Below are 21,416 nucleotides of genomic sequence, written 5' to 3'. Positions count from 1 at the left end.
CATTTTCTCCACAAATATATCAAGCTCAGTCTTGAAACAAGTTAAGTTTTTTGCACCTACTACTCCCTTTGGAAGGCTGTTTCACAATTTCACTCCTCTGATGGTTAGAAACTTTAATCTATTTCCAATCCTACACTTCTTGATGGACAGTTTATACTATTTGTTCTTGTGTCAACATTGACCCTTAGCTTAAATAACTCCTCTCCTTCACTGGTGTTTATCTCTCTGATGTATTTACAGAGCAATCATATCTCCCCTCAGACTTTGTTAGGCTAAACAAGCCTAACTCCTTAAGTCTCCTCCTGTAAGGAAGGTTCTCCATTCCTTTGGTCATCCTAATTGCCCTTCTCTGACCTTCCAAGCTCCAACTCTTTCCTTCTTCACCTGAAATTAACTGACCTAAGTATGGTAATTCATAACTCATTCACAACTAATGAATTCACAAGTGATCTTAAAGATGACCTTTCCTAAAGGGAGATTGAGAGAATCCAAGGACAGATCATAGGAATTCTTCAGAAAGGAAGGTAACAGACTGGCACCCAATTCATTTCCGTGCTGGTGCTGATCCCAGTGCAGAAAGCAAGGTCTGGTTTGGTCTCTGGAGGACAGGGTAGGACAGCTTTAACTCATATCTCCGTTGCAACAACCCCTATGGGCTGTTCAACTGCTGGACACAGGTGGGCACAGTATATGCCTGAGTCACACCATCTGCCTCCTCTGTACTGCTTCTATGCTGACACCGCATAGTTTCTTTGCAACCAATTTCCAACTGGAATACCTTATTAAGGGATGTGGTGGTCTCTTCATCATGATGTTTTAAAATCAAGACTGATGCCTTTCTAAAAGATAGGCTCTAACTCAACTGTAATTTGCTGGGCTTAATTTAGGATTTACTGGGTGACATTCTCTGGTTTATTTTACATAGATCAATCTAGATAATGTTAGTTCCTTCTCACAATAAGATCCATGTGAATTTGTGCTGGTGCAAAGTGGCCATAGCAGCAAGATGAATTCCTATCCTGATATATAGTTGAAAAAAAGCTATCTGAAAGAATTCGAAGGAATTTCAAGCAAAAGACAAGTTTAGTAAGCTGATCTTTCAATTAATCAAAGGATTTCTATTGCTGGTAGTTCTTGCCCACAATTAAAAAAGACAAAAAGGAACATGATATATACAATGCCACCTTTGCAACCCCAATACATTATTTTTACATATTCCTTCTTTCTGCTTGCCCAACATTCATCTTCTCTGTATTCCATTTTATAACATTCATCTCAGGCTACAGCCTTGCAGTTCCTTCCACATGGGTGGACCCTTCTGCCAATACAGTAGCTCAGATTAATCAACAAGACTTTACTTGGGTACAAAGATCTGTTTGCGTGGGTCCAACTATAGGATCGGGCACATGGTTTGTAAACTCTTCAGGGCAAGGACTATGCCTTTTAATAGCAAGGTAAAGTACCATGCCCCTCTATGGCAATATACACAAATGTTTAATATAAATTACTATAATTTAATTACTTTTAACAAAATCTACAGGATCTATAACAGTCACAGCAAATTATAGCATTATTAACCTTTATTCTGTCTGTTGCTAATTATTCTAAATTCTCAGTTGTGACAATGTATTTTATATTTTTAAAAAATGCAGATGGATGATGTCAGGCACAGGAAAGGGATTTCTGACCAAAAGTGAAATTATCTTGAAGTATTTTTATTTCCAATCTATGATGTCACTTGTTAAAGCAAGTTTGAACAAAACAAATCTAATTAAAAAAAAGATGGCAAGAAGTGTGTTTTATATATGTCCTGCACATTAAGGCTAAAAAACTTTACAAGAACCTTAAACTGCCTTAGAAGTTGTAACTCGAGAAAAAGCAGCTTGGAACAGTCACTCAGTTGGGTCTAGGTTTTGATATGAGTGTGCAGTAAAGAACATCATATGCATGTTATAAAGATCAGATATATATGTAGCCAGTTACAGCTGTTTCATGTAAGGAGACATGAAAGTGGTACCATGTGCCATAGGATAATGGATAGGATAATTTTACCTCTCAGAGTACATTAATATATTGTGAGGCTATATTTGTATGGAACATGGTCAGTAATGAGAACCTATTTGTATTTAAAGAACTAGTAAAAGGGATGACTTAGAAAAGATAACTAACTCATTACCAAGCTTATGATGGACTCCAGTTTCTTCAATGTGAAAAATAAACAAGCAGCAAATTAAAACAGGTACAGTAAAGCAAGAGTATTAATTTCATAAGGGAACAGATTTTTGTTTTAAAGCAAGTTTTTGTAAATTCAAACTGAATCCTAACCCACAAAAAAGAACAAAAATCTAAGCCAAAATTGACAGCATCCTTGTCTCAGACTGTGGTGCTGAGGTATCACACCACACACCTATCACAAGAATCAACAAAAATTCTGTGAACAATGTTTATTGGATTGATTGTACAATCCTGAGAAATGTGTTTTCATATGAGTGATTACTTTTTTTTTTTTTTTTTTTAAACAGCAGATTGTCACCAATATATGAACATGATATAAATTCTAGCCACATTTTCTCCTTTGAAAATATATTTGTCATGTTTAGACTCTTGTTTCTTGTCATCAGAAGGTGTGTTTAGAAACAAAATCTTGCCTGCAAAATTAAACTAGCAAGCCTACTTCACATAATAGAAAAGCAAGCAGCGGACTGTGGTATCTTGAGATATCATGGTAACAAGACATTTCCTTTTATGAAACTCTCCATTTTGATCACAATATTTTCATCAAGTTCACAAGTCAGAAAGCTATTATCCTCTTCCAACCTCTCCTCCTCCCTCCAAAAAGAAATTCAGGAATCAGTTGTTCAGATCTATTAAACATTGTTACATCTAATGGGGGAAAAAAGCCAACGAGATGTGCTATTTAGCAAAAATATGAATTTCTATTAAGTTGCTGCCACACACATTTGTGCATAGAAGCCTTCTCCAAAACCATCCCAATATAGCTAGCATTTCTTGGAAGAGAGCTCCCTAATGGTCTCATTTAGATAACAAAATAGTGTTCCATAAAAATGGCCCAAGACTATTTTAATTAGTAGAGGAAGACATGTGTAATCCACTTACATATGTGGACAGAACTGTGTATTTAAGCAACAGTCCCTCCTTGTTACATGCATTACCAGCAAATGACGGATTGCATCAATAGTGACATGCTGAAGAAAGCCACATACAAGACAACACAGTCCTTTATTAGGAAGTAGAAAATAAGTCTAGCTTTTTTGTAGAATTACTTTTATAATAAGAGTTAAATTCAGATTTCACAGTTGATATGAGAGATTAAGGAACTGATATGAAAAAATCAAACAATAGCATTAGTACTAACACCTTGGAAACATGTAAATCAGAAAACTAATCCTTCCGTGGAACATTTCTAATTTAAAACAAAATCTGAATTACAAGAGATAATGTGCACTGAAGATGAATAAAAAACAAAACTTTTTCAGAGAAGAATTAAATAAAGAGACCCCAGTTCCCCAATAAGGCGGTGAAAAGACATTTCCTTAGCAGAATACGCAAGACGAATGTGGCAGAAACATAAAATGTATTTAGTCGTACGAAAACAGACAAAAAAAGATTTGAACTACCACCAATAGCTATGATCTAATTCTTTCTCTCTGTTTTTTTAATATGTCACCTTTTTATCCAAATGATAATTCTGTGAAGAACTACGGAAAATGTCCAGCAAAAAAAAAAGAATTCACTGACACAACGATAAATAAGCTTTGTTACGTGCCACAGCCACATTCCCAAATATAGTGTATCAGCTTGCTTGGCAAAAAGCATGCACAAAGAGTAGCAGTGATGGGTTTAACTGATCTTCCCCCTGTAACACTGCTGGCAAAGAGATGTTTTGTTGCATCAGGCTCTGAATTTCTGTCCTAGCCACACACAAAGAATTTTTCTTTAATGAGTTATAAAATACTCCCCCTCACTTTTAACAGCTTTTGAAAGAATGAACATGAAACATTTCTACAAAACATTATTTCCCTAAAAAGGCATTTAGTTTGTAGTAATTTCATTTTTTAAAAGGACTACCTAAAATCTGAAAGCCCCAAGTCGACTAGTATACCTTTTTGTAGAGCTTTTCTGTTAGAGCCCTATAAAAATATGGTGGTAAGTTTCCATGGTCAAGCTCTAAAATATGGACATTTCAAGACAATGCTTCAGGTCAGACTAACTTTTGTACAGTGTTCAATCATTGGGACATACTGATGGAGAATATGTAAGGGCACACAAGGGACTGAATTAAAGTTGCTACAGAAACTGAAAGGGGTCTCCAAAACCTATGTAGGAGAATAGGTAGAGTTACATTTGCTCTGAGCACTTTTAATGGGAAACTTTTGATTGTTCAATTTTTCAAATTTATACAACTTATGTCTGTGGGAAAAAATAAATATGTTTAAGCATTTGAGACTAACAGGAGACCTGAAATCAGGCAAGTGTCAAAATAAATAGGAGTGGGGGAGGAAAGAATTATGATTTTTAAGAAGAAATGAGTTTATACATCTACAATGAGCACTATTTTTACTTGCAACCATCACCCATGTAGCATCACTTGGAAACCACATGTGAACACCTTGTCACTTTTAAGTAGTTACTATAGATGCTCATGTTAATCATCATTACTTCTGCAAAAACGAACAACAGACAAGTGCACCTTGCATGAATAGATAGTATTTATTGCTTCCATCACAGTTTAACTTGCTCATATGGCGTAAACCTGGTTGTTGGCAATGCACTCGGCTGCAACCTATGCCATTTCCCAATTCAAGCACTAAGCCTGTATCTTCGACCCTTGTTACATGTCTGTTCAGTGAACCTGAACCTACACTTATAGACCTTTAGATGTTTGACTGTTTGCTTGAATAGCACAGAGAAGAAGCTTCAAAAATATAGCCAGGTGGATGGGAGTTGCATATTCCCTAGTGCTGAAAAACGTAGAGTGACCCTGTGCGTTTTAAGTGTGGAAGAAGAGAATATATTTCTGATCGAATAATACAACTCCAGCCTTATAAAAAAAAAAAGTCTTCAAAAAGTTGAAAATAATTAACTCAATTAAATGATGAGATGAGATTAAAGCAGATGAGATTGGGTCATACTGGACACAGAAACACAGGTTTGAGTTCAAAAATCAAATCTGTCAAAAGTCTTCAGTGAGTAAGGCATATGACATACAAGTCACTAATTCTCCAATGCTGCTTTCAATCTCTTTTTAGAATGCTATGCTACTCTCTCTGACTCGAAGACAACCATAAAGTTAATCATTTATTTATGGATTACAAACATCAAACAAAATGGTTAAATCGTAACTCAGCGTTCAGAATTTCACTTTAATCTATTCACTATGTTAAAAAAGTAAGAAAAACGTACTGTAGAAATATAATTCTACTGTAAAACAGATCCCTAAAAATGGCCAAAACAATACCTTGTATTAATATTAACACAAATGGGATTTATCATTATATTTGATTGTCTATATCATATATAAATATATGGAACTCAAAAATGCTGTATTAAAGATTCAATAAAAACATATCTACAAGTTTACAGCGCTGAGGTAGCTGCATCACACGCAGTGTTCCTTTTGTCAGCATACAGTCTTAGCTTTTCATTAAACAATTTTGAATCTGTGGAGTAATATTAAATAGACATGACAATACATATGCCTGGAGCCCTAAAAGCTTCTCCCTTCATTATTTCCACCTTGCCCAATCCCAATACAAAACAACTATTTTCCTAAACACTTTCTGACTCATGAGGTAAGACCATGTATTTCCTGAACACAAATACAAGATTTTAGTGTTTTATAAAAGCAGTGAATAATATCAAAAGTTAGAGATAGAAAATTTCACCAACTACAGCTCAGTTTGGGGAACTGCTGCAGTTGATGGTGGATCAGGCTGGGCAAGAAACAGCACGCATTAGGTCTGGTTATTACGCCAGATAAATCTAAGTCCCTAGCCATTACCAGCAAGCAAGAACTAGGTCCAGATAACAACAAGCTCAGTATCTTGTCCTGTTTAGACAGGACAACAAACAGGTGGCAACTGTCAAATACTTAGGAAGTGTCATAGACATTGCTGGAGGATGCTCAAACGATGTGGACACTTGTACAGCATGTTTCAGCCCTTTCAGCAGTCTCTGTGGGACAGTTTGCCAGAAAGCTGAGGATCTGTAGAATTACAAATATACCAGCTTTGTTGTACAGCAGTGAAACATGGGCACTGAGAAAGGCTGAGGAGTTCTGGATTGACATTTCTGATTCTCATCATCTTTGTCAGCTGCTCCATATCAAGTGGCAGAAATTAGAAATGAGCATATCGGAAGCTGATGGCAACCACCTCCATCAATCCTGGTTTGGTTTTGGCAGCTTTCTTAATACAGACACATTATTAGGATGGAAAACTAACAAGTTCCAAAGTGTGTTTACCAAGGAATACCACTTTATGCCCAGTGATCATGTGGGTCTCCAAAAGCTTTGGTGGCACGGTATGACCACCATTGAAGGATATTTTCTGGCTGGATATTCAGTTTACCTCAAACACCTAGCTTGAGAGCTATCCGGGTGGTGTGCCATCTGAAAGGAGGCTATGTCCCTTTGTGATTTGCCATGATGATGATTATGAGGAATTAAGATTCTTCTCTATGGTACATATTTAGAGAAATAAAAATATTGTGAAAATGCCACATAAGTCAATACTACAGTTTTGCACTGTGCTGCAGCGGCCAGCTCATAGACACCAGTACAATATAGTTCCTGTAACAAACAGGTAAATGCCCACATAACAATGCTTTCTTTTAAACATGGGGCAATAGAAAAACCTAATGTGTTCCCACATTGATTAACATTTTTAAATCAGATTTTTCTTTTTTTTTTGAGAGAGAGAGAGAGAGAGAGAGAGAGAGAGAGAGAGAGATTGATTGATTGATTGATTAAATAATTAAATAAGGACATTTATCTAAAGTTTGAGGACAATTGTGTCATAGTTGTACAACAGTAGACCCCAAAACTCACTTCATACCAAATATCACTATTCTGAAAAACAGGGCAAGCACAAATATAAAAACAAATGCAATTCAATAATGCCACACTAAAAATTAAATAAAAAATTAACAGTTGCTTTCCCCTGCACTTTCCCTATTTAATCTCAGGGTCAAATGGATAATGCTGGAAGTAATATTAATGTGCTTGATAATATTTATGATAGTGGCTAATTCATGTAGATTTGTGCTATGAACTATCCTAATACACCATCAACCGCTACTCTTACAGTACACTATGGCCCAAGTGAAGAAATCATTTTCCTCTGATGTTTTTATCAGTAGCAGGAATAGGCTGTTTAAAAAGTTAGCTGAAAAGCTATGCCCACGATCGTAAGTGCTTCCCAAAGTATCAGTTTCTTTCCCTTTCCACAGTAAGAGGTTTTAAGCAGACTTGGTGGTAACTCCACTTATTCAGTGATAGAAGCCTGCATGGCACACTTCAAGTTGCTAGTTCAAAAATACGCTGCAAGATAATTTGTAGAAGGGGTGAATGATTTTTACTATTCAGCCTATGCATTTGTTTCAATTTTTTTTAAACTGCTCTCAACACAATGCATCAAGAATAAAACTTTTAGATATTTTTGTTTTGGTAATTTAACAAGAAAACCTCAAGTCAGATACAGCATCAGTTTTTCAAAAAGGTCCTGCTTTTACCCAATTTTATAGCTGGGTTGCTGACTGAGGCACAAGGAAGCTACTTGACTTCCTTGGGCTTCAATCAATCCAGCTGTAAAATACATTTGGAGTGTTTGTGAACACATTGCTTTTATGCTTTGTGCTGGAAGAATGGGAAACATGTTTCATCTAATCTAACTGCAAATATTTCTCTCTAACACACAGAGCACCAAAAACCCCTTCAAAATAAATCAGCACTGTTTAGTTAATCTTAGAAGAGAAGGGGAATTGTGACTGCCAAAAGAAAGTGTTGCTTGTGGACCAGTTAAACCCACCCAAAAACATTCAGTTGGAGACCAAGCTCCCTGCACAATCATAAAGTTATCAAACCAGCTGTGTAAGTCATGGTTCAAAACAGGAGTCATTAACTCACTATAAAAATACTTGGTTTTATGTATCAACCAAGTTTCTGTATAATTAAGAAGTCATTTATTAGATAACATTTGCTACCAAAAGTTCATGTGCTAATATTTGTTAGTGATAATATTTGTTAGTCTTTAAAGTGCTACAGAACTCTCGTTGTTTGTGCTAATATATAAATCCACTGTAAACACATGCTATTTTTGCTTCCATATATGAATTCAGCAATTATGAAAGATGCCGCATTGATAGCCCTGGAAACTGAAGTCCTCCTCTGTGTAGACACAAAACTATGCATAGCAGACATAACACAGCTGTTTCTATGATAGCAAATTTAAGACCCAAAATTCACCAATGCTCTACCTCCAGCAGTGTTAACAGCAATGCTAGTTGTAGTATAGAAAGGACTTGGGCATTTTTACCCCATCATCTATCTCTGTTCAGAGTAGAGTCAGATGATAATACTAAAAATACCCGAATCCTGTCTATACTACTTCCTTGAGGGAAACCAGCAAAGTGAAGTTGCAACACTGTTAAATTATAGGTCTTAAGCTTTACTAGTGTAATTGTAACAATAGTATAAGCTTCCATGACACTGCCGCAGAGTGACCACCTTTAGGAGCAAGAAGTAGTTCAGTCTCCATTCTGATGTAGCTATTGGGTCAGTTCATTGGAAGCTGAATCGAGACACACACACTTGTTTCACACAAACCATCCAATAACTTTTGATCACTACCAACCTCTACATGGAAATACCCTATATCCATTAAGAGTTTCCTAAGCCATCAATTCCCCTGTATATAACTTTTTTAAAAGGTGACCTGAAAATAAACACGCACAACATGTTAGTATTTTGTATGCTCTCAAAACACAAGGAAAGAGGTATCTCAGCACACTAGTATTTTTCATTTACTTTTTCCTCTTAGGAGCTCCAGATTTATACACGCCCCATCTATCGCTGGCTCCTTCCTCACATAACATTAAGAGCTTGGCTGCATAGTAAGAGAAGTTTTCTCCAATATTGCAAGGATTTTGAGAGTTCTCCTTTTCATCCTGTGCTATAACCAACCAAATAAAAAATTCAAAACTATGCCACATTGCATACTTCAGTTAACTGAGATGCCTCCAAGGAACAGATATAGAGCTAAATATGCTTAATGGCAAGGACAACAACTTCTTAGGACAATAATTCCACCTAACCGGGATGTCCTCAGATGACTTAATGGCCATTAATTGCTCTCATTAGAACTCTACAGAAACATTAGAATTGTCGGGGTGACACTGTCCATATACTGGTATTTAAGGGGTTGAGAAGCAGAGTGAGACACTAGTCTTCAGGATTCTCAGTTTTAAAACAAATCTAGCTGTTCTCAAAATTTAGTTTAAAACAGAAAACAGGACTGGAAACTGTCATACAAAATTATGTACTATATACCTATTTCGGTATTTATAAAGTGCTGGATCATCTACATACTAAAACGGAGCAAATACTTTCCACTTAGAGTTTTCATAAAAAGGGATTTGTAATTAATATTTTGAATACCCCACAAAAAAAGGCTTTTTTCTAATACTTATGCAGAATTTTTCTCTATACAACACTATGCAAATATTAAATAACCCTACAATGGTTCTGTGAGGTTGTCAAATCAGGCTAGAATTATTAAAAGGACCTAAGGGAGTAAGGTGTGCAATTCCCATTTACTTTAAATGAAAGCTGGACATCTAACTCATTTAGAACCTTTTTCAGTCAGATATTCCCTGAAACTACTCCTTCTGCTTCTTCCAGGAAGTCAAATACTGAAGATTAAAGGATTTTTATCATCATCATCTTTGTTCTGATGCCAATTCATCAAGCCAAAGCATCTGAGTACAGAGTGAGCCTATCACTTAAAAATTAAGACTGTCATCTGCATAGTGGCCCCACCATTGGTCAACCACAGCTGTTGTACTTACTTCTTGCCTGCAAAGACAAGGTAGTTAACTCATCCAAGGCTGGCTTTACCCTATCGAATAGGTGGCAGCCAAAGTTTCTGAAAAGTAACTAAACCTTTTTCTCAACACTAGAAATCAACATGCCTGATCTGCAGTGGCCCTAGAGAACTCAATTTGTCATATTACTCCATAATCCAAGCGCCTCTCAAAGTAACTTAATAAATGGCTTGCCCATATACGCCAATATTTCCTAAAATATGCTATTCTAATTGTTACATTACATCGGGGTCCCCAAAACTTTCACTTGTGAGGGCCACAACCCTCAGTCTTCCTCTTATGGTGAGCCGGAGCGGCTGGGCCCACATCACATGGGAGGGGACAGGGAGAAGGGACAGGGCTGGGAGGGGGGAGCAGCCATTGCATGGCGCTGCTTGGGGCCAGGAGTAGCATGGCTCCAGGCAGGGCACCACTAGGCCCATGTGGGAGAGGGGCAGGGCCAGGAGGGGGTAGCGGGCTGATCAAAATGTGCCAGCGGGCCAGATGCGACCCGCGGGCCATAGTTTGCGGACCCCTGCATTACATCATCCTCATTTAAAACAATTAAATAAATGAAAGGCATCTTAAACGCAGAATTTTTTCTGCATATTTTAAACATTTAGCTATATATGGAAAAAGCAGATTTAACATTTTACAAAACTGTAACCCTCCATTTACCTCAACTCTGGAAAGTGGTATTTAATGAATTAAAACCCTATTTTTGACTGCTTACTCCAACACAATCAAAATTGGACATGCTGACGTTACATTTGCCCTAGTCTCTGGGATTACAATCTGGATATAAAAGATTTGCAGGGTTTGTTATAAAGCATGAATTAAAGAACCTTTAAAATTATAAAAAGAAAAATGGAAGATACATGTATTTCTACTAACTACTTACAAAGGGATAAAGGTACATATTGATTTACCTCTGTTGGGAGTTGTGCTAGACCACTATACTAAAAGTGCACTGCATCATAAGGAGGAATAAAACCAGAATCTTACACTGAAAGACTAACATAGAATAGGAAAGTCTATATATTGCTTTGACCTCAGAATCCCCCCTTCTAACTTAAACAAAGAACTTTTAAAATGCTGTTCTATTCTAGTTTTTGATATGCCATTCTTAGTTAGACAATTATAATTCAGAATTCAATTTATGAAGCAAAGAAAATGTATTCTTTGCCTCTTAACAAAATGATGTTCTCTCTACCATCCAGTCAGTACTTTTTAAACTGATACAAAAAGTAGTAGAGTAAAATCCATTGCAAATACTTTTTAGAATGCCCAAGTTTTGTCTCTTGAACGCTGAATTGCATTCTTCTAAATTCCACCAAAACTTTTTAGCCCAAACATATTAGACTTATCAGCCAAGAGAGGCTGAAAATGATGCCAATAACATATAGGAGATACAACTGAATAGTGTTCCAGAATGAATTTGCCAAGATCAGCTGATTAATTATTTTCAGATTTAAGTGAATCTGAATGTCAGAATAACATCAGAAAACTCATATATCCAGTGCAGAGAGTGACGTTTATGGTTAAGGCTTCTAAGCACCATTATAAGAATCTGTTTTAAGTTGTTTATAACTCTGCCAAACTTTAACCCTTAGGGCTGAAGTTTCCTGTCACAAGTCTGCCTCAGGCTAAATTTTTCTATAAAGTTTCAGCTGAAATGGTTCAGCTGTTTCTGTGAATAAAACTGGGGAAAGAGAGCATGTCTTATAAAATTCTTAATCATTTTACTGAGAAACTAGCGCCTCCAAGATCTGAAGCAAGGACTTGAAATTTGGCATTGGGGCTGGTGCCAGAGACGTGCCTTTTGCCATCCCCATGTTAATTTGCCCAAGTTATGAGTCTCAATTTGCACATGATCATCAGAAAATTGTTGGGGTTTGACAGCTAAATTCTCCCAAGATTGTGTGCACTGAGCATGCTCCAGCCCAAGGCTAGAGAGGCTGAGAAGGATTTTCCCTGCAACTGATGTCCCTGGCTGCCAGATTCCACCATGAAGCAGGGCACTGGAACTGAGAGTAGCAAGACTGTCTCTCCTCTGCTTTCAATGCTCCTTCTGCTGGTGTCCAGGCAGGCAGTGAGAAGCAGAAAGAAGGTTCCTGACAGGAATGCAAAGGGATTGGGAGGGAGGGGGAAGGAGACAAGGTGGGGATGTTGTAGAAACCAGAGCCTGGAGTGCAGCAGAGAGGGAAAAGAACAGGAGCAGAGGTGGGAGGGAGGGAAGAAAGGAAGACAAGTAGCAGCTGTGGTGAAGAGGGCTGGATAGAAGCAGAGGAGGGGGACAGGAAACAGTGTGTGGGTTGGATTAGAGCAGAGGGAAAATGGGGGTAGGAGCAGGGGTATGTTGGGAGCTGCACAGGAGCAGAGGGGAAAGGGGCAAAAGCTGGGAAGTGGAAAAAAGAAGATGGGGACGAAGATATATTGTGATTACAGAGGTAGAAGGATCTACTAACACTAGAGCAAATCCCCTTCAGAATCTGGAATTGAATGCAGGAAGCCAAATTAAGGTTGCATGAGCAACATACATTTGGACATCTTTTAACTTTTGAACACTTGACTTTGTCATCTTAGTGTTTGTTTTAATGTAGTTTTTTGGATGTAATAGAAATAAGACTATTAGAAATTCTACTCTTTAAAATTTATTTTAACCAAAAAAAATTTCTTAAGCACCTGGAAACCAGGTCTAGAAAGCTTAAGTGTCTCTAATGAGTTAACTGGTAAAGGAGAGAATCGGCGTTAAAATCAGAACCACTTTGTCTGTCAAAAGCTGTATCACATGATAATAGGGATCAAGGCTTGAGAAATTTACCACACACCTAAGCCAGAAGACTCTTTAAAACACAGAAGAATGGGGAAAACCAGCCACATCCAAAGCAATACAACCCCTTCCCAATAATACTGGGATTTTCTACCAGCTGCTATCCTCAGATGACAGTGAGGAAAATAACACTGTATTAGTTAATATTAGGTAAAGTAACTTTTTTTCTAAACTGATGCTTGAGTTCTTTTTTGGGGGCAGAGAGGTAGTGTTTTTAGCTGTTTTCCACTTGTCAAAGGAAATATTACTTTTTCAGTCACAAATAAGCAAGACTTTTCACACCTTGTCTCTTGATGGTCAACGTCCTCCAGCATCCCGCTAAGTTCTCTACTCAGACAACTGTTCACCTAAGCAACTGAAAATATTACTCCTTATGAAAAAGCCAATAAAAAACATTAATCATCATCCCCCAGTCATATTGCTTATGTCACTCAGTATCTCACTTCCTGCTCTGACACCTTCTAAAGAGTCCCACTCAAAAAATATTCATTAGCTAAGAGTTAAGGTTTCGCAAATGCATTTCTTGTTAACTGAATCACGTAAAAATACATATAAATCGCTACTTCATAAATAACAACTTAGCACTTCTATATTGCTTTTGTAGTAACCCGCACCCTGGTACTAGTACCTGCTGCAGTTGCAATGTGGCAGCACAGAATACTGTCCTGGAGGGAGAGCCCATGAGAGGGTAGTTTGAGCTGGATAGGAGGGGGCTCAGAAACTGCCTGAGGGGCAACTGGAAAAAGTTGTTAGAGAATGCGACAAATTGAGATGCTGAGCTAGTGGATGAACCGGGGCTTGGGTAAAGGATGAGGTGACAAAATAGAAAAATGGGAGAATGGAAGTGAGAAGGAGGAAAGAAAGAAAATAGGAAAGGTTTCAGCTCAGGACAAGTGGAAAAAAAATAGACCTGGTGTGTGAGCAAGTACTGCTAGAGAAGGGAAGTAGAGGAAAATAAAAATCTACAGACTTACCAGAGATCAAGTATCAGGGGAGAAAATTGAAAGGAAATATAATTGGTGAAAAAGGTAACTGATTAAAAAGCTGTGTTAGATGCAAACAGATCCTGGAAGCAGAAAACAAGAAGCCCACCACCAAAGGACCTTGAGTGTATGAACAGAGAGTGACTGAACATCTATTGAAGGAACACAGTTCAAAGGTGCCTAATGGACAAGTGAGGGCCCACTAGATGAAGAAACCCTGCTTGTGGATAAACTCTGTTAAAAGAGGTACAGTCATAGAACACTGAATCTAAAGAGCACTTCAAGACGAAAAGAAGCGAAGAACAGGACAGCAAGAGTGCAACTAAACTTATAGCCAAGGAGAGGAAACGTTGATTCTTCTCTGAAGTGACACAGTATATTGTAATCTCTTTTGTTCTTGTTAATAACAATGCATTTGGTATTAACTGCACAGCGTATACAACCTCACAGATTAATGAGTTGGTAACCTACAGTTCATTATCATAAATAGTCTTTGGTAATGTTCTATATAGTATTTATGCTCCTGGTACAATTTTGGTATTTTCCTTATAAAGTTCTAAAAATTTAAAGTTATCCCTTGTGTTTTGGTTTGCCTCTGCCTCTCCTCACAGCTAGCATAGCCTGGCCAAGTCACCACACTTTTTTCTTCAATCTTTTATAAATGAGGAGTGGTATCATTATCCTCTCTCTGCCTCAGTTTCTCCATCTGTAAAATAAGATTAAGTGATTTACTGCGAGGCCCAATCCACTGGATCATGTTGCCTCCCACTGTCAGTCATTACAATGTTTTGGTATATAGATGCTACATAACCTTAAGCTAAATGCATCTTATGTCCACAGCAAACTCCCTTTCACTTCTAAAATACAACCACCCTCAACATATACATCTCATTCACCCAAACACACTCACATATATAACCTTAACTCAAACCTCAACCAGACTAAACACATCTTGATAAAATAATGTAAACATTATGAATGTACATGACACAATCATACTATATTACTCCAAAAATGTACATTGCCTGTGCAACTTTAATTTGGCCCCTGGTGTGCATGGATTGATACAGTTTTTAATAGCAGTGGGACAAGTTTAGTTAAGCATCTGTGTAAAGCTTAATGTTTGTTTAATGAATTTAAAAAATGCTTTAAATGTACAAGTGCAATCAACAATATGGATCTGGTAGGGAAATCTCCATAATTCTAATCATATGTGCTTGCATTATACAAATAGTGAACAATTCTGCTCATAAAGATGCATGCATCTCATATTTACGGATAGACAGTGATTTTACATTTATTTCATTGTTGTTAAATTAAGTATAAAATACTTGTGACTAGAGATGACAGTAGGAAATTCAGATCTGCATCCACTTCACAACTTAGTCTACCTTTAGTTGGATATGCCAATATTTTGATTCTAGTATGTGCTTACATTTTGGCTGAATGCTAAAACTATTTCTGCACTGCTTTGACAGGCAAAATCCAATTAACACAATTGAAAAGCCCTGTTAAAATGCAAACTAGCATGTCTGAAGTTGTGTCATGTTAAATTAACCTGACTGAGCTAACATGAGTGATAAAACACACCCTTTTTGCCCCTGAAAACATATCCTCTGTATTTGTAGTTTACTGAGTGGCTGGCTAGTTTAAATTAGGAGCCAGACATATGGATATCTGAAACATCACATTTATCCAGACAACTATAGTAGTTTTTTAATACTATGCTGTTTACAAAAACAAATGAAAGAGTGAAAGATATTCAGTGTATGAATAATGCAATAAAATTTAAGTATTTTGCTATTTATTTACACATTAAAAAGACTGCTCCTCTGAAAAGACAGCATTAAGTGATCTTAAAAAGGAAAAATGCCTTTTCCCCTTCCTTGAGAACACAGGCTTTTCCCCTCTTCACCAGCTACTGAAACCTAAGTTTGGCCATCAGTCTGAAATGTGGACTAAACATCACATACTTGGGGGGAGGAGAAAAAGGGAGACATATTTATTTGACACATAAAATAGCACATTTGAGGAGAGTAGAGTCTGCCATTTTACTGTGGAAGAGATAACAGCAATATAAATTCATTTTTGTTTTTGGTTTTGTTTTTTTTTTTAAGTGGTGCGTTAATCTAACCCATAGTTTCTCAATCTGTGGGACACGTACCCCTGGGGGTATGTGAGACACAGGCAGGGGTACGTGGCAAAAAACCCAGTGAAGGGAGGCAAGCAGCAGCTGCCAACTTCTGGGGAAGCCAGGTGGTAGCTGCCTGCTTCCTGCCCAGTCCCAGCTGGGAGGCAGGTGGAAGCTGGAGCCCGGTCCCACCTCCTAGCTGGGAGGTGGGCGGCAGCCACTGGCTTTTGGGAAACTGGGTGGCAGCCGCCCGCGTCTCACCCAGTCCCAGGTGGGAGTTTGGCGGCAGCTTCCTGCACCCTGCGAGCTGGGTTCACAGCTGGGTGGCTGCCACCCACGCTCCAGCTCTGAGCCAAGAGATAGCCTCCCATGCTCTGGCTTGAAGATGAGCAGCAGCTGCCTGCCGCCTGCCCACATCCGTGGGTCCCAGCCTGTGTGGAAGCCTCCTACACCCCAGCTTGGAGCTGGTGGCAGTCACCCACCTCCCGGGCTGGCAGCCAGACAGAAGCCGCCTGCAACTTGCCCAGGTGGCAGCTCCCCTCTCCAGCTCAAAGCCCGGTGCCCAGAAAGCCAGGTGGAGAGCCCAGTAGCTTGCCCAGTCCTGGAGCCAGGCTCTACTCACTGGCTTACTTGTAAATTTCACTGCTCTAGTTGAGCAGTGAAATTGACAACTATGACAGCCCCAAATTTTACCAGTATAAAAATGTTAAGAGGGGCCCACACAGTGTGATTTGCCTCAGGCCCGCACCCCCCTAGGGACTGCCATGGGAAGTGCTGCTATCCACTCTGATGGGCCGCTAGTGCCTGCTCATACCTCACAAGATCCCGCCTGTGTGAGGAGAACACCACCAGACCTCGCCATCAGGCCATAGTGATTGGCTAGCATTGACCTTTGCTCCTATATGGAGGAAGGGGAGGAGGGAGGGGAGAAACAGCAGGGGGGGGTTGATCTGCCACAGCCACACAGCACTGCAGAACTCTCCTGCTTTACGAGAAATACAGTCATCCAGCGGTAAAGGGGGAAAAGATTGTATTTCTCAGAGTGGAAAGTTAAGTGTTGGGGTACTTATTAAAATTTTCAGAAGTTAGGGGGTACTTGCTACTTAAAAAGTTGAGAAACACTGATTGAAACCAATAAGGAAGTTGAAGAAACAGCTTCACCATAGCATCAGCTTCAGTACTACTAATTTAGGAAGGTTGCAACACACAAGCTCATGGAGAGGTAAGACCTCAGCAGACCAGTCCATTTAAAAGATACTTTGCCTAAATCTTTCAGAGTCTTTCAGCTGTTGGGCTTAATCCTTTTACACAAATGAAAAAATAAAATGAAAAGCTACAAAGTAGATGGGAAGAGAGAGAGAAACAAGAGTGCTTAAAATGGTACAAATCAATGTTAAATTATTAATCAGTGAATCTGAGTCTCCTCCTGCCCACCTGGCGATTAAGCAGGAGTCGACCATTGGTTCTCAAATTGGGGGTCATGAGCAGTGAGCAGCCCCAACACCACGAAGCTGTGAGCCCCGACCCTGGCCAGGTGCAGCACTGTGAGCCTCCCTGCTTCCTCCTGGTGGAGGAACATTGGGGGCTGGGGGCAAAAGCAGTGACACACAGATACTGCTAACCCCCTCCCCCACCAACGTTCCTTCGCAACCCCCCTAGGCTACTGTGAGGGCGGGGAGCAAAGAGCAGCACTAGCGCTCCCTGAATCCAGGTCACTTACCCCACCTGGGCTGTGCTGTGAGGCAAGCATCAGGAGTTGCTGCTGTCTGCCACCCTCCATGCAGCCCAGATGGGGAAACTGATCTGGAGGCAGAGGTTGCTTCTCGCCCCCCCCCCACAGTCCCCTAGTGGTGTGCAGAGGAGCAGAGTTTGAGGGGGAGTGAGCAGCAATACCATCCGCTTCCTGCATACAGGTCATTTTCCTCAGGTGGGCACAGGAGGGAGTAGAGGTGGAGAGGGGAGCCCTAGAGGTCAGGTGCGAAGGGCCAGTGGGAAGCCCCTGGGGGTCAGGGGCAAAGGGGGGACATCCATGGGGGTCATAGGGTTGCACTCAGAGGCTTGCTGTGTGAAAAGGGTCACCCCTACAAAAAGTTTAAGAACCACTGGTGTAGACTCTCACATAGCAGCAGAAACACTACAGAGCTGGATCCAGAGAAGTAGAAGTGTGGGAAAGATATGGATGGTAAAGAGGTAGGGGCATTATGGAGAAGTCAAGTTAAGAAGTTTAATTTCACTCTCCACCCTTGTTGTTTTTTTTGGAGGGAGAAGCAAGGGAAGGAAGATGAATGAGAGGAAGTGGATTTAACTGCCTCCAATTTTCATGAAAGTGACGAAAACTTCATTTCTGGAGAGCATATAAATGGGGATTAAAGCTAAGCACAGACACATAGATGCAGGCCAGTGAGTAGAAGTTGGAGTGGGGATAACATTTCTTTCTCCCCCTTCTTCCCCTGCCAACGAGAGAGGGGGAGTGGGACATGAACAAGCAGCAAGTAGGAGAGCTGCTGTACATGTGATGAAGTGCTGTCCCCCCACCTCGGTCAGTGAAAGGAGTGTTGTCTCCTCCCAGAAGGATAGCGAGTGGGAAGCTAGGGGAAAAAAAGCAAAATGGGGGATAGAGAAAAATGTGGTGAGAGAGAGAAGCGAGGTGCGATGGTGGGTGAGCCGCCAGAGGCTTCTGGGGTTGCAGCACCCCAAGCAGAAATCTGGGTGTGAGTAGGAGAGGTGTGAAAAGGGGGAGCTGCTGCGAGAGAGACGAACAGGCGGCGGGCTGGGTCGGAAGGAGGACCACAGCCTGTCCCAGCCATCAGGCCCGCGAGTGTGGGAGGCAGGTTTGCAGTGATCAGCGCACGAGGACGGGGGTGCTCTCCGCAGAGGAAATGGGGCGGCGGGAGCTCGGGCGGGCAGAGCTGTTCACGCCGCGCGGGGGAAGGGGAGATGACACGGGGGCTGGGGGTAGATCGGGGCACCCCTAGGACAGACTGGGCCGGCAGCGGAAAATGCGATAGTCACGGGGTGGAGCGAGGTCGGAGAGGCGCGGTGGGGATGGCGAGGCCTGGGCGCTGGGTGAATGCGTCGGGGGAAGAGGGAGAGTTGGTGCCTCAGGAGGCCGGGCCCCTGCGTGGGCCGATGGTGTGAGGGGACAGCGCCCCATTCCCAGCCAGGGGGTGAGGGCTGGTGAGCGGGGGGGGCGGCCCCCCGAAAGACGACGAGGACGGAGCGGCCCTACCTCCCGCGCGACGGCGACGGCCCCTCCTCCTCTTGGAAACAGCGCGGAGCCACCCGCGTTTCTCAGTCTCACTCCGGACACCGTCCACTGCCCGGGGCGGGGAGGGAGGGGGAGTGGCTGGCGGCCCAGCAGTTTACCCGAGCCGAGCCCCACACTCCCAACGCCCGGCCCGCCCACTGACCCCGCCCCGCTGCCGCCATTGGCTGAGCCGCATCCACACAGCGGGCCCCGCCCCTAGCCCTGCCGCAGCCAGCGAATCCCATAGGCCTCCGCTCGCTATCGCCCTGTCGCTCACCCACTGAGAGCAGCGGAAAAAGGGACAAGGGGCGCGGCCACTCCCGATTGGCGAGAATTCACCCTCTCAATTTCGATTCCTATTGGTTGAAGTGGCCTGCAATCTTCTCGATTCTGCTACCTGATTGGTCTTCATCGACACTACCACGGTAGGGTGCGCGCTAACCGCAAAACTCTTTCTAGACAAGCGTCTGACGGAGAACGAAGGGGGGAAGTTGGAGGTGTGGCTACGAGTCTCATTGGTTGGTGGGAACGTGGGCGCTGTGCTCTCGCGATGCTTGCTGACGTCCGGCACGACTTGATCAGATTCCCAAGATGGCGCCGTGCAGGGAGCGAAAGTGTCGTTGTCGTTAGTGGCCTCGCTGCGTCGTGGGACCTTCGCGCTCTTGATTCGTGAGTGTCGGTCGGAGTGGTGCCGGCGGGCGCGGTGGCGGGCTGAGTGAGGACTGGGGTGCCAGGGGTGGGGGGTGCCGGGGCCCTGCGGAGAAGGGGCTACGATGGGGGGGAAGGATGCTGTGGCTAGGCGGCGGGGACGCAAACTGAGACCCTGGCCAGGAAATGGTGGTGGCGGCGGCTGGCCCTGGGGCAGCGGGAGATTGGGGCAGTGCGGTGGGCGCAGGCCTGGGGCTGACTCAGGGAGCGGTGGAGGGCTGGATGAGTGGGTGGGTGGCGGTGGGGATGGGGCTCTTAAAATATCCGTGCCAAGCCCAGCTGCTGAGCCGCGCAGCCTTTGTGCGTAGGTGCTCTTACTCGCTCGGCCTTCCCTAGATTCTGGTCTCTGAACCGTTTCCCCCTCCTCCATAAAAACATAAAATTGCCCTTCAGTTCAGTTGTGCTGGGTGTGTCACATGTAGGAAAAGCCACAGCCAGGACCACTTTGGATTAAATCAATATTCTTTGCTGGCTTCGGGGCACGCGGGAGTGATCTTTTCCACGAGCAGCTTCCCTTTATAATCTAGTTTATGTTTGAAGATGATGCCCTAAGGAGGGTGAGAACGATCTCTTGGTGCCTTTTGCTGTTGTTTTTTGTGCTGTATAAAGATAATCTTTTAAAACCGTGTTAGTTTAATGTTAAAATACCCAGAATACCAAGTTTTGTCTGTCTTGGTGTTGATGGGAAACTTCATGAAACAAAGGATTTTCTCAGTCCTCATTTGGTGCAGAGATGTCGAATCTTTCACAAAGAAAATTTTTCTAGTTGGTGTGTTAGGTAACAACTTATTATGCAAGTGTATAGAAATGCTGGAATTATTCCTATACTCTGGGCACTCGACATAAATACATCCTAATTTTAACGTTATAATTTGAGATCTTCATCCACCACCAATAAATCAGTGGCTTGAAAACTCAACTCCCTCTTTGTGGGTCCCCTTCCTATGTTAAAATCTCTGCAAAAATGATTATCTTTGCCACCTGATTTGAAGGAGATTAAACAAAGGGTGAGGGAGGGATTCCACATGTGAAGGAGTGAGGAGTGTATTTCAAAGAAGGGGACTTGTCCTCACAGAGAATGTCCTGGCCTCGTTATGCCAGCAGGGCTCCTGTTTATGTCCATTCACTGTGTTGCTGTGGCATGGGGGAGAAATGGTTTCTAAAGTGGGTAGTTCCTAAACCATTTCAGGTCTCAAAGCTCAAAACCAATTATGAAAAATGTGGGAAATCTGTGTTATTCTTATGAATATTAGGGGTGCCTCTGACTTGATTGTCACAGTGGGAGTTTGCTATGTGGTGTCATGAAGTTACTTGCATATCCTAGAGAAAGAACAGTGACTTCAGATAGCCAGTTATTGTGTCTTACATATTGGTAGATGACTGGACTGTTCCTGTTGATGGTTTGCTTCTACC

At 41.6% G+C, this 21,416-nt stretch overlaps 2 protein-coding genes across 3 annotated transcripts in view; one reads left to right on the top strand and one right to left on the bottom strand.

Annotated features, from left to right (window-relative positions):
- Positions 1–19,411, bottom strand: part of SETD3 (SET domain containing 3, actin N3(tau)-histidine methyltransferase) — a 70,918-nt gene extending 51,507 nt beyond the window's left edge. The window contains exon 1 of the mRNA XM_067555080.1: positions 19,278–19,411. The gene's annotated coding sequence lies outside the window, so the exon portion shown is untranslated. The remainder of the gene's footprint in view (positions 1–19,277) is intronic.
- Positions 19,412–19,855: 444 nt separating this feature from the next.
- CCNK (cyclin K) overlaps positions 19,856–21,416 on the top strand; it is a 28,400-nt gene continuing 26,839 nt past the window's right edge. Inside the window, exon 1 of one of the 2 annotated variants that reach the window (XM_067555075.1) lies at positions 19,856–19,964. The gene's annotated coding sequence lies outside the window, so the exon portion shown is untranslated. The remainder of the gene's footprint in view (positions 19,965–21,416) is intronic. The other variant, XM_067555076.1, reaches the window with a different exon arrangement.

Source organism: Emydura macquarii, unplaced genomic scaffold, assembly GCF_026122565.2.
Source record: "Emydura macquarii macquarii isolate MOO-44397 ecotype Brisbane River unplaced genomic scaffold, CSIRO-AGI_Emac_v2 contig_1551, whole genome shotgun sequence".
In the NCBI taxonomy this organism is placed as follows: Eukaryota; Metazoa; Chordata; order Testudines; family Chelidae; genus Emydura; species Emydura macquarii.
Note: the sequence above shows the minus strand (reverse complement) of the source record. Positions and strands in the feature narration are given on the sequence as shown.